Below are 14,733 nucleotides of genomic sequence, written 5' to 3'. Positions count from 1 at the left end.
AGCACCCCACAAGTGAGGCACCTTGGGCTCGATCTCTGCCCTCCAGTTAACACGAACTGCGATCGATCCAAGAGGTAGGAGGAGAACCACCGCAAAATGGTGCCCCCCACTCCCAACCCCCAAGTCATTACAATAGGATACCATTGTCGATCGTATTGAAAGCCACTGAGAGGTCTAATAAGACTAGGACAGAGGAGCAACTCCTGTCCTGGGCCCGCCAGAGATCATCAACTAATGTGACCAATGCCGTCTCAGTGCTGTACCCGTGCCTGAAACTTGACTGAAACGGATCCAGGTAGGCAGCTTCATCCAGGTACTGGGGAAGTTGACGTGCTACCACATTCTCAACAACCTTCACTACAAAGCAGAGGTTGAAGACCAGACGATAGTTGGCTAAAGAAACTGGGTCCAGGGAAGGCTTCTTAAGGAGGGGCCTTATCACTGCCTCCTTCAAGGTGGTGGGAAAGAACCCATCCCTCAATGAAGCGTTGGTAATCGCCTGGAGCCAGCCTCATGTCACCTCCCGGGAAGCCGAAACGAACCAGGAGGGACACGGGTCCAGCACACAAGTGGCAGCACTGAGTCTCCCCATAATCCTGTCCACACCCTCGGGAGTCACAGGATCAAACTCATTCCAGATAGTCTCCACAAGATTAATCCCCATTGACTTGCCTGAATCTACCCAGTCAGAGTCCAAGCCTGTCCGAATCCGAGCGATTTTGTCCTGCAGATACTGGACTAATTCCTCAACCCTGCCCTGCAAGGGGTCATCCCCAATTCCTTGATTAAGTAAGGAATGGGTCACCCTAAACAGGGCAGCTGGGCAGTTTCTGCGGATGTGATAAGAGCGGAAAAATGTTCCCATTTTGCCGCTTTTATCGCCACTAAGTAGGACTTAATATGAGTTCTTACTAGTGTTCGGTCAGATTCGGACCGGCTGGCCCTTCAACCACTTTCTATGTGTCTTCTCCGGCACTTCATCTCCCGGAGCTCCTCAGTAAACCAAGGAGCTACCCGGGATTGGCACCGAGTCAGAGGCCGCAAAGGCGCAATGCGGTCCAAGGCCCCAGTGGCTGCTCTATCCCAAGCTTCCACTAGGGCCTAGGTCGAGCTGTGAGCAAGGGATTCAGGAAAAATCCCAAGCTGCATCAGGAAACTTTCAGGGTCCATCAGGTGCCTGGGGCGGAACCATCTAATCGGTTCCACCTCCCTGCGGTGGGCAGTAGCAGTATGGAAGTCAAGCCTGAGGAGGAAATGATCAGACAATGACAAGGGTTGAATAACAATATCCCCTAAAACTAGATCATTCATTCACTATCCAGAGAGAAAAATCAGGTCGAGCGTGTGTCCCTTGTTATGAGTGGGGTGTCGAATTAACTGAGTTAGGTCCATAGCCGTCATGGAAGCCATGAACTCCCAAGCTGAATCGGATGTCTCACCAATGGAAAGCAGATTGAAATCCCCCAGGACCATAAGCCTGGGGAAATCAATCGTCAGCCCGGCTAACACATCCAGCAGCTCAGGCAGGGCCAATGAAATGCAGCAGGAAGACAGGTACATGACAAAAGGCCCACCTGATCTCCAAGGCCCCACTTCACAAAAAGGGGACTCACACCCACCTATCTGAGGCACAGTGACCTCCCGAGGTCCAAGACTTTCCCTAATAACCACTGCCAATTTTGGGCTTAAAATTACGTTATTTTGTAGAAAAATGCTACACACAGGGGTTAAGTTATTATTTTATTCAGAAGGCCTGGGTTCTTTGATGACGGGAGATAATTATGAATTAACGTGGAAAAATTAATCCCTGCAAGAAAAATTGTGAATTCTCAAAAATGGCTAAGTTGATGTTTGGCTATTATAGAGCTGGTAAATACTCGCCTGAGGTAACAGCACGGAGACGAATGGATGCAATAACAGTTTATTAACACAACTGACAATGAACAAACAACTGGGGTCTGACAGCTCTTTTATAAGCGAGCTGTCAGACAGTCAACCAATAGGGAGCCTGCCCTGCTCCCACCAGACTGTATCCGCCCCGGAGCCAATAAACAAACATTTCCCACTTGATTGACACTTCTGCCTGGAGGCATCAGGATGTAGCACTCTTTCCCCCTGGATTGCACATATATAGTCTCTGAGGTAGGCAGCTTCCAGTGAATCCTCCCAGAGCACCTTAGTTCTTGTCTCTGCTCCTCCTCTGCTGATGGTGTATTCTTGGCACAGCCATTTTGATGAAGGGGTGGGCCTTCAGGAGGCAAAAAATGCTGTATTCGGTGTATAATACGTACCCAGATTTTCAGCCTCTCTTTAGAGGAAAAAATACTCCATAAAAATGCATCTTATACTCCAAAAAATACGGTACTTGACCAATCTCTTTACATATAATTCTGAGCTATAAAAGCATTCTATATAAATTAAGTTTGTGTTGTAGAGACAATCCCCTTAAATTCATAGCCCATATTCCATGTATATTGAGCCTCCAATAGGGACACAAGGCCCATTTCATAACTCCTTACTTGATGAAGTATCCAGACATTTTTTTAAAATTTTTTTGTTGTTGTTACAGATACATTTTGTGCGTTTCTTCCACAATCATTACATATACTTCATTCAAATTGAATTGTACATTTTAGAATTTATGTATTTTACTATCACTGTACCACAATTTTCATTTGATTACAGTTACTTAAATGTGTTTTTATCTAAAATCATTTATATTTGAAGATACAACCATCTACTGGCATACTTTCGCAATCTCAATTAGTCTGCCATAACTTTACATCTTTATAACATATTCTAAAAGAAGTCAGTTAGTAGGATATCTAACATTCCCTCTCCTTCCCCCCAGAACTCACAAATTAACGCTTCTGTCCAATTTGTTTTTACTAGTACAACATACCTGTATATATCATTAAATATTATCCATTAACATTTCCTTGTTATTATTGTAGTTAACTAAAATTGTTTACTATTTATCTCACCTCTCCTCTCCTCAGGCCCAAAAGAGATTATACCTTTATAACCCGCTCTAAACAGAAATTTATTAATAAGATTTATAGGTCTTTTCCCTAAGTCCCAGATTACAATTTATATCCAGTTTATTTTACTAATTAAGTTATCATTTCATTAGTATTATCGTAGTTAATTACATGTTAACAAAATAAACATTTAAAATCTAAGACAATCTAAGAGATGTTAACATTTCTCCTTAATAATCATCAGAAGTATCCATTAACATTTCCTTATTAGTTAAAAGAAAAAAAATGAATTGTTTGCTATTTGTATCATGCCTCTTCTCTTCTGACCCAAATTAATTATACCTTCATAACAAGATCTAAGCAAAAATTTGTTAATAAGATTTATAAGTCTTTTTGCCAGATCCCAATTTACAATTTATGGCCTGATTATTTATCCTAATTAATGTTATCATTTCATTATTAATATCATAGTAAATTATATGTTAATGAATAAACATTCAGTGATAATCTAAAACAGTCTACAGAATACTAAAATCCCTACTTATTAATCATCAAAAATTAGTTAACTTTTTATCATCAACTAGCATTATCAACCAGTATCTTTCCAGTAGCAAAATGGTCTTATCTCTCTTGCCAGCTGTTGTGTCAATTCTCTTTTCAGCTCCTTTCCAGAGTTTTGAACTTCTCTCCTCACTTTGTAGCTTAGAAGATCTCTCATGTAGTTTTGTTGCCCTTGAATTGTTATTAACATAAGCTTAGCTTTGGTTATCAAACTTATTTCTGGATAGATTTGTCTTCTTAACTCCATCTTTTTTGCTCTTTTTTTTCCTCCTGCATCTTAGAATTTGGTACAAAGCTCCAAATTGTCAAGTCACTTTTCCAGCTTCCCTTCTTTCCACTTACACTCACATTTACTCCATTAATGAGTTCATCTATTATCTTGTCTTTGTTTTCTGTATTTTCATTCTCTTCTTTAATTTTTGGGGCTCCAACCCCATCATCTTTTGCTGTGATACCCAATAGTCTGTCCAATTTCTTGTCAAATCTCTCAAATCCTTCTAAAATGTTTTGAAGTCCAGCCAGGATGTTTTGAAATTTTAAGTTTTCCTCATCTGAATATTGATCCATTTTTCCAAAAGAAAAGAAATGTAAAGAAAAAGAAAAAAGAGGAATCTGATAATCACTGCCACTCTAGCCTGTCAATTTTTTTTGAAGAATATATCTATATTTATTTTAAATCTTAAACACAAGTTCTTTTGTGGTTTTCAAAGTAGAAGGGTTCTTGCCTTTTTCTTTCCTTTTCCTTCTCTTGCCAAAATATTTTCCAAGAGCATCTGCAAAACACTGTTTGTGCCCTTGAGTCTTTATCAGGTTTTATAAACAAGTTCCAAACCCTTCCATTACAAAGTCAGTGAAGTCAAATAGAAATGAACAAAAGATACATTGTTTCAAGAAAAAAAACTTCAGACTCAAGCTTCCGAATGGCAGATTCACCTTTTTTTATACTTTTTCTTTAAGTATTTTAATATAATTTTATAACAATTAGGAGGAATTTGTTACAATAAAAAAAGTTTTAGTTTAAGCCAAAAAAAATTAAGGTAGTAAAGAATAGAGGAAAAAAATCAGTACATTCACTTCAAGCGGAGAAACAGGAAACGTTGCAATCACTTCAATCCACAAAACATCGTTACAAGCAAGAGCAAAAAACTTTCTAAGGCAGTCCAATAAGGATTAAATTCGCCACTTTATTCTTACTTAGAGGACTAATTTATCTTTTAAAAAAAGGTTTCTTAGGGCAATCTTCTGAAAGCAAAAAAAAGCCTCACCAGATAGAACACTTTCACTTCTTCTTTTCCTTCCGGAGCCATCTCCGACTTTGTCAGCCTGGGGACTGCCCGTTTGCCGCCGGTTGCAAGCGCTTCCCTTGGGTCAATCAGGGACTTTGCAGTGTCCCTGCGACCAGCAAGGTTTTGTCTTCCTCGTCATTGTCTCTTCGGGATGGTTTAGGTCCTACCGGACCGTCCAGGGGCAAAAGTGCCATCGGCGGACTCGGACTGTCAAGTCTGCACAATGTATCATTACGATGTTGGCTCCTCCTTTTTCCGACGTTGGCTCCTCCTTTTTCTAGTATCCAGACATGTTCAACTTACTTTAAGTAGAGCCATTCCTGTTGGATCAAGATGACCCAGTTTCCTTGAATGTGGCAAAATGTTGTATCTACAAAACATGTTGAAGCTGAATATTTGACTTAAGTTGCAGAATTCTAGTTAGTGATGATAATAAAAAATGAAAGCATTAAGGCAGTATTGGGACAAAATCTATCTGTTCAGTATTCACAGTGAACCCTATGTTACATGCTTGCTATTAGTCCATTAAAAAGCACACAACTTAGCTATTAAAAAGCCATCTTGGTTGTTCATAATCCAAAATCTCTACCATACTTTCTGTCATTTGTGATTTTTCTTTTTCTTCATTCCCTTTTTGCCACACTCAAAAGGACTCTGGTTATTCCATTAAGGCAATTAAAGACAATTTGCCCAGAGCTAACCACATATCAACCAAAGAGCCACAGTGGCGTAGTGGTTAGACTGCAGTACTGCAGGTTACTTCTACTGACTGATGGCTGACTGCAATTTGGCAGTTCAAATCTCACCAGGCTCAAGGTTGACTCAGTCTTCCATCCTTCCAAGGTGGGTAAAACGAGGACTGAAATTGTGGGGGCAATATGCTGGCTTTGTAAACTGCTTAGAGAGGATTATAAAGCCCTGTGAAGTGGTATATGAGTCTAAGTGCTACTGCTATTGCGATCCTCACCGAGACTGAATAGCCTAAAGCAGCACTTCTCAACTTGTGAGTCATGACCCCTTTGAGGGTCGAACGACCCTTTCACAGCGGTTGCCTAAGAGTCTTGAGTATGGCTCTTCCACAACTCATGCTCCCCGACCCCACAATGGTGCCGGCCGGGGAGCCGTGGCTGACGCCGGCAATGGAGCCATGGTGCTCGACTGGTGGCAGTGGCGGCTGCGGCACTGTGGGGTGCTTCTGCTGGGCATGCTGCTCTCACTCTTGGGCACCTGTCTCCACTACAGCCTGCTGCTCCTCTGCTGCACCCCCAGCCACCCCCTGATGCTGCCCCCCCACTCGCTGCCCACCCTCCCTGCTCGCCGCCAGCAAGAAACTTCTGCAGAAGTGGTGCGCCTGACCCTTTGCCCTCTGCCCACTACCTGCCCGCCCCCTTGACCCAGCTGGCGGGTGACGGGGGCAGCGGGAGCAACTGGGCCAAAGCGGTGGTGGCAAAGCAGCTCCCGTACAAGCTGATTGTGGCCATCCGGACATGGGCGCCCTCGGCACTGAGCCCCACTTCTTCGACCAGCACTATGAGCGGGGCCTGGAGTGGTACAGATGAGGTGGCTCAGTGGAACTCAGGAAGCAGCCACCGCAGGGAATGGTCAGGGGGAGAGCTGCCCAGCATCTCCTGCCTGTCGAGCCAGGTCGCCTGACCACGTCAGGGCTGGAGCTTCAGAATCTCTGCATCTCAGGTTCCCCCGCGACTCTCCAGCTCACCCAGGTGCCTGTCCTGTGCCCCCGTACACTTTCCCAGGTGCCCCGCCGACTCTTCTCCTGCTCCTCGCCCAGTCTGAGGAGGCAGCGGCAGGAAGTAGTGCTCCTGCTCCCCATCCATTCCCTGTTTCCCGGCTGAGACTTCCTTTCCTTCTCCTTCTCCTCCTTCTCCTCCTTCTCCTCTAGCAATCCCCTGGCCAGCTGTGGTGGGGCCGGGAGGGTGCGCACACATGGGGAGACCACCCACAAGCGAACATCAGACTGCAGCAAAGGTGTTCACGGGGTGGCTGGCTGCTCGCTTAAGGAGGGTCTTAACAGGGCACAAAAGGATGTGGCTTCTCTCCTGCACTAAGGCTCCAGCCATGACCTGCTGCGTCCTCCATGTCTTTGGCCGAGTGCGGAGGGCACAAGCTCAAACCTAAAGTGGCAGGAAGCGAAGGCTGCCTAATGGGCAAATGTGGTGCAAAGGGAGGTACAGGGCTGCTTCACTCCTGCACTAAGGCTCTGGAGACCCTCCTCCTTCTCCCTCTCTTTCTCCTCTTGTGCAAGGGGGATGGCTGGTGATTGTTCCTCAGAAGAGAGAGAGGGAGAGAAGGGGGAGAGAGGGAGAGAGAAAGAGAGTGATGGGGAGAGGGAGGGAGAGATAGGAGGGAGGGAGAGAGGGAGAAAGAGATGGGGAGAGGGAGGGAGAGGAATGAGAGAGGGGGAGGAAGGGAGATAGGGAAAAAGAGAAATGGAGGGAGGGAGAGAGAAAGAGATGAGAGAGAGGGAGAGAGATGGGAGAGGGAGAGCGAAAAAGAGATGGGAGAGGGAAAATCAGAGAGATGGAGTAAAAGGAGAGACAGATAAAGAGTTTAGAGAGGGAGGGAGAAAGAGAGAGATGGGAGAGGGAGAAAGAGAGAGGGGGAGAGGGAGAAATGTGTGTATGTGTGTGTGTGTATGTTTGTGTATTGCCCAAAGAAAAGAAAACAGCCACAAAACCTGGGAAGCCGTGGCTAGGGGGTAGCCAAGTGACTTGGTGGGAGTGAGTAACATTGAGTTGGCCATGCCCACTCAGGTTTTGTGGCTCCCGGTGTTTTGTTTTCTCTGGGAAACGGGCCCAAGTGACTCTTTGAGTGTTTAAGATTGCAGACCTCTGGCCTAAGACCATTGGAAAACACATATTTCCGATGGTCTTAGGAAACAAGACACTGGTTCCTATGGTTGGGGGTCACCACAACATGAGGAACTGTATTAAAGGGTCACGGCATTGGGAAGGTTGAGAACCACTGGCCTAAAGGCTATAATACTATAAGATTCATTTCAGTGTTTAAGAATATTTAACATTGGCAGAAAGGAATAATACACTGGCCATGTTATAAAATATAAAAGAAAATGGAGAGGAATACTAAAATACAAAGATGCATTAACAAAACAGAAAATAATTAAAGAATTATTGAAATAAAAAGGCATTCTAATGTATAACTCAGACTAAACTATGTTTCCCTTGAATGAACATCCAAATTAACTTATTTTTCAAAAGTACAGAAAGCAATTTCCAAAAAAAAGTAGAGTAAGCATGAGGGTTTTAAAAAAGTTGTTTGAATGGAGGGAATATATTATAGTAGCTCTTTTAAAATTGAAGTTAAAAATTGGACCTATGTACCAGATATTTCAGCAAAATTAGTCTTAAAGCATCAGAGTTAGGCCTATTATAAGATCACACTTAGTTCCTTGTGACTTGGTCAGTAATTATCTCTCTTCTATAATTTACCTTGGTCGCTTTTGGCTCAGTGAAACTATTCCTGGGAAAGTCTCATTGATAAAAAATATTTGAGATCTCAACTTATCCTGCAGTCACTGCAAATATCCACAAGAGGGTGCCAAGTTATCAACAACAAAGATAATTTTCTAATAGGTTCTCAAGTGCTTGTTTTTTTTAAGACCAGTAGTGAACAGGGATGCCTGAAAATAAATTAGATTTTTACCTATAATCAAAATACAGCTTGCTTTCTTTTATAACTTGATTAGTTTTTATCACTTGGATGTACTTTTTTTGGTCAATATGTACAGCTTTAGAATCCCTCAAGTAGGTGGCATGTAAATTGTATTAAATAAATGAAATATTAAATGTTCAGAATATAGCTGCATGTTGGAATATCGCCCATGGCAAACAGATTCTGCTGTTTCTATCACAATATTTGAAAGGCATTATTATACCTTTGAAATCTGATGACGTAAAATATATATTTTCTAATTAATGAGCTGTAATAAGTTTTAGATAAAAGGATTTAATACAAAACTGACAATTTAGAGCACTGCCAAGTTGAAATAATAGTTTGATATAGGCACCACTGAGAGTAAGTATAATGTGCAGTTTGAAGTGTGCTAGCCACTCAATAAAGTGATTAGTTTTTCCAAGAGACTGCATTGCTGGGTTTGTCAGCATAATGTCTAAAGATACCAATGTGCCAATGGACACCATTCTTAGTGTCTGTAGGCCAGTACTAGCCAGTACTGCTTTCCAGCCTCTTCTAAGCGGTTTATATATTGCCCCCAACAATCTGGATCCTTGTTTTACCCACCTTGGAAGGATGGAATGCTGAATCAACTTTGAGCCTGGTGAGATTTGAACTGCCAAATTGCTTAACTGCCAAACTGACATCAGCAGAAGTAGTCTGCAGTACTGCATTCTAACCACTGCGTCACCACAGCTCTATAATGGGATATCGCAGGAGATGATAATTAGATGGAGTTTCTGATAACTGATAGAATATTGATGCTTTTGAATTTTGATATGGGAGAAGACTCTTGAGAATATTATGGAGAGCCAAGAAAACAGACAAACATATTGTACAAATCGATCCAGAGTTGTCATTCATCAAAATTGCTAGGCTTGAATTACAATATCCAAGATCCAGCTCTCTTGAGATGCCTATAATGCCGGGAAAGGAAGAAAAGAGAATAAGAGCATTAACAGCAGCAAGGTGAATGGATGGACTTGATTACAGTGGTGATGACTGAACTGATGGAAGACCCGAAGGACTACATTGGGAACAGATTATTCTGGAACCATCCAGGTAATGCAAGCAATTTATCCTGGAGTTTTGGTGAGTGCAAAAGTTTTAATTACTACCTATGTACTTGGTAATATTTCAATTGGTCTCTATATCTTGATCTGTAGACCAGTGTTTTTCAACCTTTTTTGTGCAAAGGCACACTTTTTTCATGAAAAAAATCACGAGGCACACCACCATTAGAAAATGTTAAAATTTTTTAACTCTGTGCCTATATTGACTATAGGAAGGTGTTTTTCCCACGGCACACCTTACACTATGTCACGGCACACTAGTGTGCCGCGGCACAGTGGTTGAAAAACACTGCTGTAGACATTAATATGTGGGTAATAACTACAGTATATTATGCCCAATGTCAGCTGTTGCCATTCAAAGTATTGTTAAAGAGAAATTAGAAGGAGTCTTTCAATAATTCTATTGGTCAATTTTTATCTCCACAGCTTTATATTGACTTTTGACAAATAAAACAGTTACATAAAAAATACCAGCTGGCTAACATATGGGACTCGGCCTTCTTTAAGTACTATGAAACTTACTTTCATTTATTTTTGTATTTGCATTTACAGGTATATGCACTTTATATTAATTTAAGCTGAGCTGCAGTAAATTGCTCAGTGTCACTTATCATGTGCCTTTTTCCACCTGAGTTCTTCTTTCTCTCTCAGTCTAGGCCACAACTCTCATCAGTTTGGAAAACAAAAGGAGCATGTTGTGTTTTTGCTCTTGATCGACAAACAAATTAGAAGTAGGTTTTTCTGTTGTTTGCCGTAGTGAGATTTCTAGGAGAGAGACTCCAGGGAGGCTGTAAGGATTACAACATGTACAGGCAGCCTTAGGCTCTATAACTGAGCAAAATCACAGACATTCTTAATCAGTATCCGTAACCCAGAAATTTTCACTGTTTCTGTTGCCAATACAGTGTACTGGTATATCCAATCGTTGCAGTCACAACATCTTTCTATAATTTGTCTTTTTAAAGCTGGTCAATGTGTTGTCATCACATGTGATGACAACATCAGAACCCATCTGTATAGTTATCAGAACCCATCTCTATAGCCAGTTTGCACCTATTTGGGGGAACCGGTTGTTAACTTTCTAAGCAGTTCAGAGAACCGGTTGTTGGAAGAAATCTCCTTTTGTTTCTTTCCACTTTACAGGGCTAATCCTGTAAGGAAGGCAGGCAGGAAGGAAACATTCTGGTGTTGTTTCTAGCCTAATCTTTATAGCTCTGCTTACAGAAATTGCCTATCTGGTTAACCCTCATTACAGTGTTACAGCTGAGGCGAAGCACCCATCAACCTGAGTGATGTTCTGTTGGCCATGCCCACCCAGTCACATGACCACCAAGCCCCGCCTACCCAGATAGTCATTAGGGCAGAGAACTTGTGGTTAAATCATTTGAATCCCACCATTGGTATAGTGTAAGAAAGAGGTCCAGGTGTTTCTTTGATCTTTCTGGTTGTTCACACTTACACTATTTCTTATGGTCTCTTGTTACTAGTTTGTCCAATAGATAAGTGTTATGTTTCACTATGAAAAGATGGTCTCCACTGTTTCAACTCTTCTTGAACACTTTTTAGGTGAAGGTATAGCCAGCAGTGGGGTTCAAATAATTTAACAACAGGTTCTCTGCCCTAATGATTTCTTCCAACAACCAGTCCATCAGACTGCTCAGAAAGTTAACAACTGGTTCTCTGGAAGTGGTGAGAACTGGCTGAATCCCAGCACTGGGTATAACCCTGAACATAAGATATAACCTTAGAGTAATATTGATTTGATTTGTTGTTCCACAAAGATATGCAAATAGAATGATTTTGATTTAGTGTGATATTTTCTCCAAATAACGTTCTCAAAGTATTCTCAATATTTTGAATAAATATTCAGATAAACAAATGTTCAATTAATTTGTAGCAGAGTAATATGGTAATGTTGTTTATTCGAGTTCTTACCTGTATTTCAGGGATGTCTAATATTAATTAGCTATAACTTGTATATATTACTCAGTTATAATTCACTCAGTTATAATTCACTTTTCTTTGACTACCCATTCTCACAAAGGGATTCTCTTACTACATTTATGGTTATGTATGTTGCCACCATCAAAGCTGACACCAGCCACAGCGTAGAACAACTCAAAGAAGTAGTGCAGGATTGGAAGATGTGGAGAGACCTGGCCCTTAGAATGGCCAAGAGTCAGAAATGATTCTCTATCATCATCATCATCATCATCATCATCATCATCATCATCATCATCGCCATTGGAGCATCTCAGTCCACTTTAAACATGTATACATCATAGCCAAAATAATTATGCCATAAATGCATGTCATGTACTGTACATCCTATTTCACTCCTTTACCAGGAAATAGACCATTCCTATGGATAAGTGGAAGCATTCTAGGAATCCTTTAGACATTCTATCAATCTGAATAATTCACTGAAGCTATGCAATTTGTTGGTCTGTTCCTGATAGCCAATATATAACTCCAATAAATGAACTTTCAGCTTGGAAGATTTTAATAAAGCTTTGTTCCCACACGATACATTGATTCAAACATCACATTTTTTGCTGAGTATTCCAGTAATATTTTTTATCATTGTGTACATGTGAGATAGACTTCTTCTAGTTTCTTGTTGAACAATCTCTACTATCATAGAGAAAAAAATATCAAAGGATTTTAATTTGATTCAGATTTTTCAGAATGTTCAGTCCAGTGTTTATAGGCCAAACCAGTGTTACTCAGCCTTGGATCTCTTAAGATGTATGGACTTCAACTCCCAGAATTCCCCAGGCATCTTTGAGCTGAAGGCTACTCATTTTAAAGTTGCCAAGGTTGAGAAACAATGATTTAGTCACAGAGGTAAAAGAGAACATATCCCAATTTATTACAATTTCTTCAGGTTAATTCTCTAAATTTTCTTTCACTACCAAAGTACAGTTCACTTTGATGTGTTATTTTCTGCTTGTCTGCTTTTCATTTTTTATTTTTTTACTCCTGTCTGGAACTTTACAATATCTCTAGCAGCACTATCCACAGTGCTAAAAATTAGCTGTCTTGAATGTTAAATTCACCTATATTAACCAACTTTTTAGTTTTTTTTCCTGAGTTCTACTGATTAGCCAGTCTCCCAAATCATCATTTAGCCCTTTGCCAAATGTGCAGGGTTGAGATAAGTTTTTCAGTTCAGCTGCATATATGCTGCAAGGAATTCTCCTTTTTGCTGTTTCTAATGTCACCTGAAACTCTCTGCAATTAATAAAAAACGTGGCACAAAATATTGCTGTGTTATTTCTAGTAGTTCTATAAAACTAAACAGAGGGATACACCGAGCTTCTCAATAAGCTGTATATTTTAGTTATCTGTCACAATTTTTTAAAAATCCCCCTTTTTCAGAAATTTGCTTCAAAACATTGCCCACGTTCTTCTGAATTACAATATCTTATCATATGTGTCACTATCAAACATATTGATTTTCCCAGGCTAACTGTCCTGCTGTGCTCCCCCCCTCTTTTCGTCCTCACTGACAGAACTCTAGGAGTTGAAGTCCACAAGTCTTAAAGTTGCCAAGGTTGGAGACCACTGCTCACTGAGGTCTTCCTCTGATTGTTGTGGCCATTTTACTGCCTCTTGTTCCCTCTGCAGATAAAGCAAAACTTGGGAGACTTTTTTAAATGATCCCAACTCATAACCACTGCTGTGCCTTTTCTTCCTACTGACTTGTCAAAGCCACTCAAATCAGGAATAGGTTTTTCTCCTGCTTGTCTTTCTGAAACATCTAGGATAATTACCTCCCATGGGTCTGCAAGAGTTACAACATATACAGGCAGTAAGGTGACAACAATACAATATTGAAAACCTGCTTAGTCAACCAAGTCAACAATAAGCCAATGCACAATAGCATAGTGGGCAGGAGAGTCAATTCAAAATCTGGGTCAGGGTTCATAGTGGGGAAGATGGTGCAATCGCATACTGGCTTTCATGCACACCAGAACTTATTTCGCCCTCACTGACACTGAGGGCGGTCTTTGAGTGCTGTGCCCATGTGCAAAGCGCGAGCGGGCGCACAAGACGCTCTCTCACAGAACCGGTACGAAAAAAAATTGGAATCCCACCACTGGGAAAACAGAGAGCAAGTGAAATAAAAAAATCACTCTGGCTCTCTCTTGTCCAAACTTCTTCTGTCCAGATGTGACATATGTTCTATATCATCCTCAATATGATACATAGGTTGATATTGTACCAGATTGAAGAAATAAGATTTATCAAACACAGCTTTCTCTACTCTGTTATCTTCCAAATGTTTAAGCTTCCTCCCAGAACCTCCAGTCAGGATGATCATTCTAGGTCCAACTAGTGGGGGGGGGGGGGAGGTGACATAGTTTAGGGAAGCCTTACTTATTTAATGTCCTGTCTTAAGCTGGTGCAAAACTTGAGACAAAAACAGGCATTATAATACCTGGAAAAGTAATATTTCATTATATTCATTATAATGTAACTTTTGATATTAAACAAAGATTGCCCACAATCTGGCCAAATTCATGTGTCACACCATATCAAGCTATAACATAATCTGGTCATGTCTTCACATGCTCTGTGGACCCCATTTGTTAGGGTCTATTCAATGAGCCACAATTATGTGAACTATAGCATCATGTCTAAACCTAACCAAGAAACTCAATCAAAAATGCACTATACCAATGGTGAGCTCACACTAAACTGTATAAGCACAGTACCTCCAGCCATATTCTAAATTACTATCTGTAACTGGATTGGTGAACTTTATAAGTGGATTCCATCCATCTGGCTAAGATGGGAGATCCCTCTCCTAGTCTTTTCTCCACCAGAATGAAAAGGAAACATATGGGCTTTGCCTTTCTTCTCACAGCCTGACCTACCTGACTCTCAGCTCCAGGGTTTTTAATCATCTCTCAGTGGGGAGCCCCAAAAAGAATGTTCTAATTGCTACCCCCATTCCTTTGAACAGCAGGAATCTTGCTCAGTGACAGCAGGATACAGTTCCGCTTCAGAGAACTGTTTTCTATCGCTGCTGGATCTGTCCATTTGGAGCTGCTTGTGCAATGCAGGGCAATCAATACTTTGACAGAACTCCAGGAAAAGGTCTTGCAATCAAAT

Source organism: Thamnophis elegans, chromosome 10 (genome assembly GCF_009769535.1).
Source record: "Thamnophis elegans isolate rThaEle1 chromosome 10, rThaEle1.pri, whole genome shotgun sequence".
Lineage (NCBI taxonomy): Eukaryota > Metazoa > Chordata > Lepidosauria > Squamata > Colubridae > Thamnophis > Thamnophis elegans.
Note: the sequence above shows the minus strand (reverse complement) of the source record.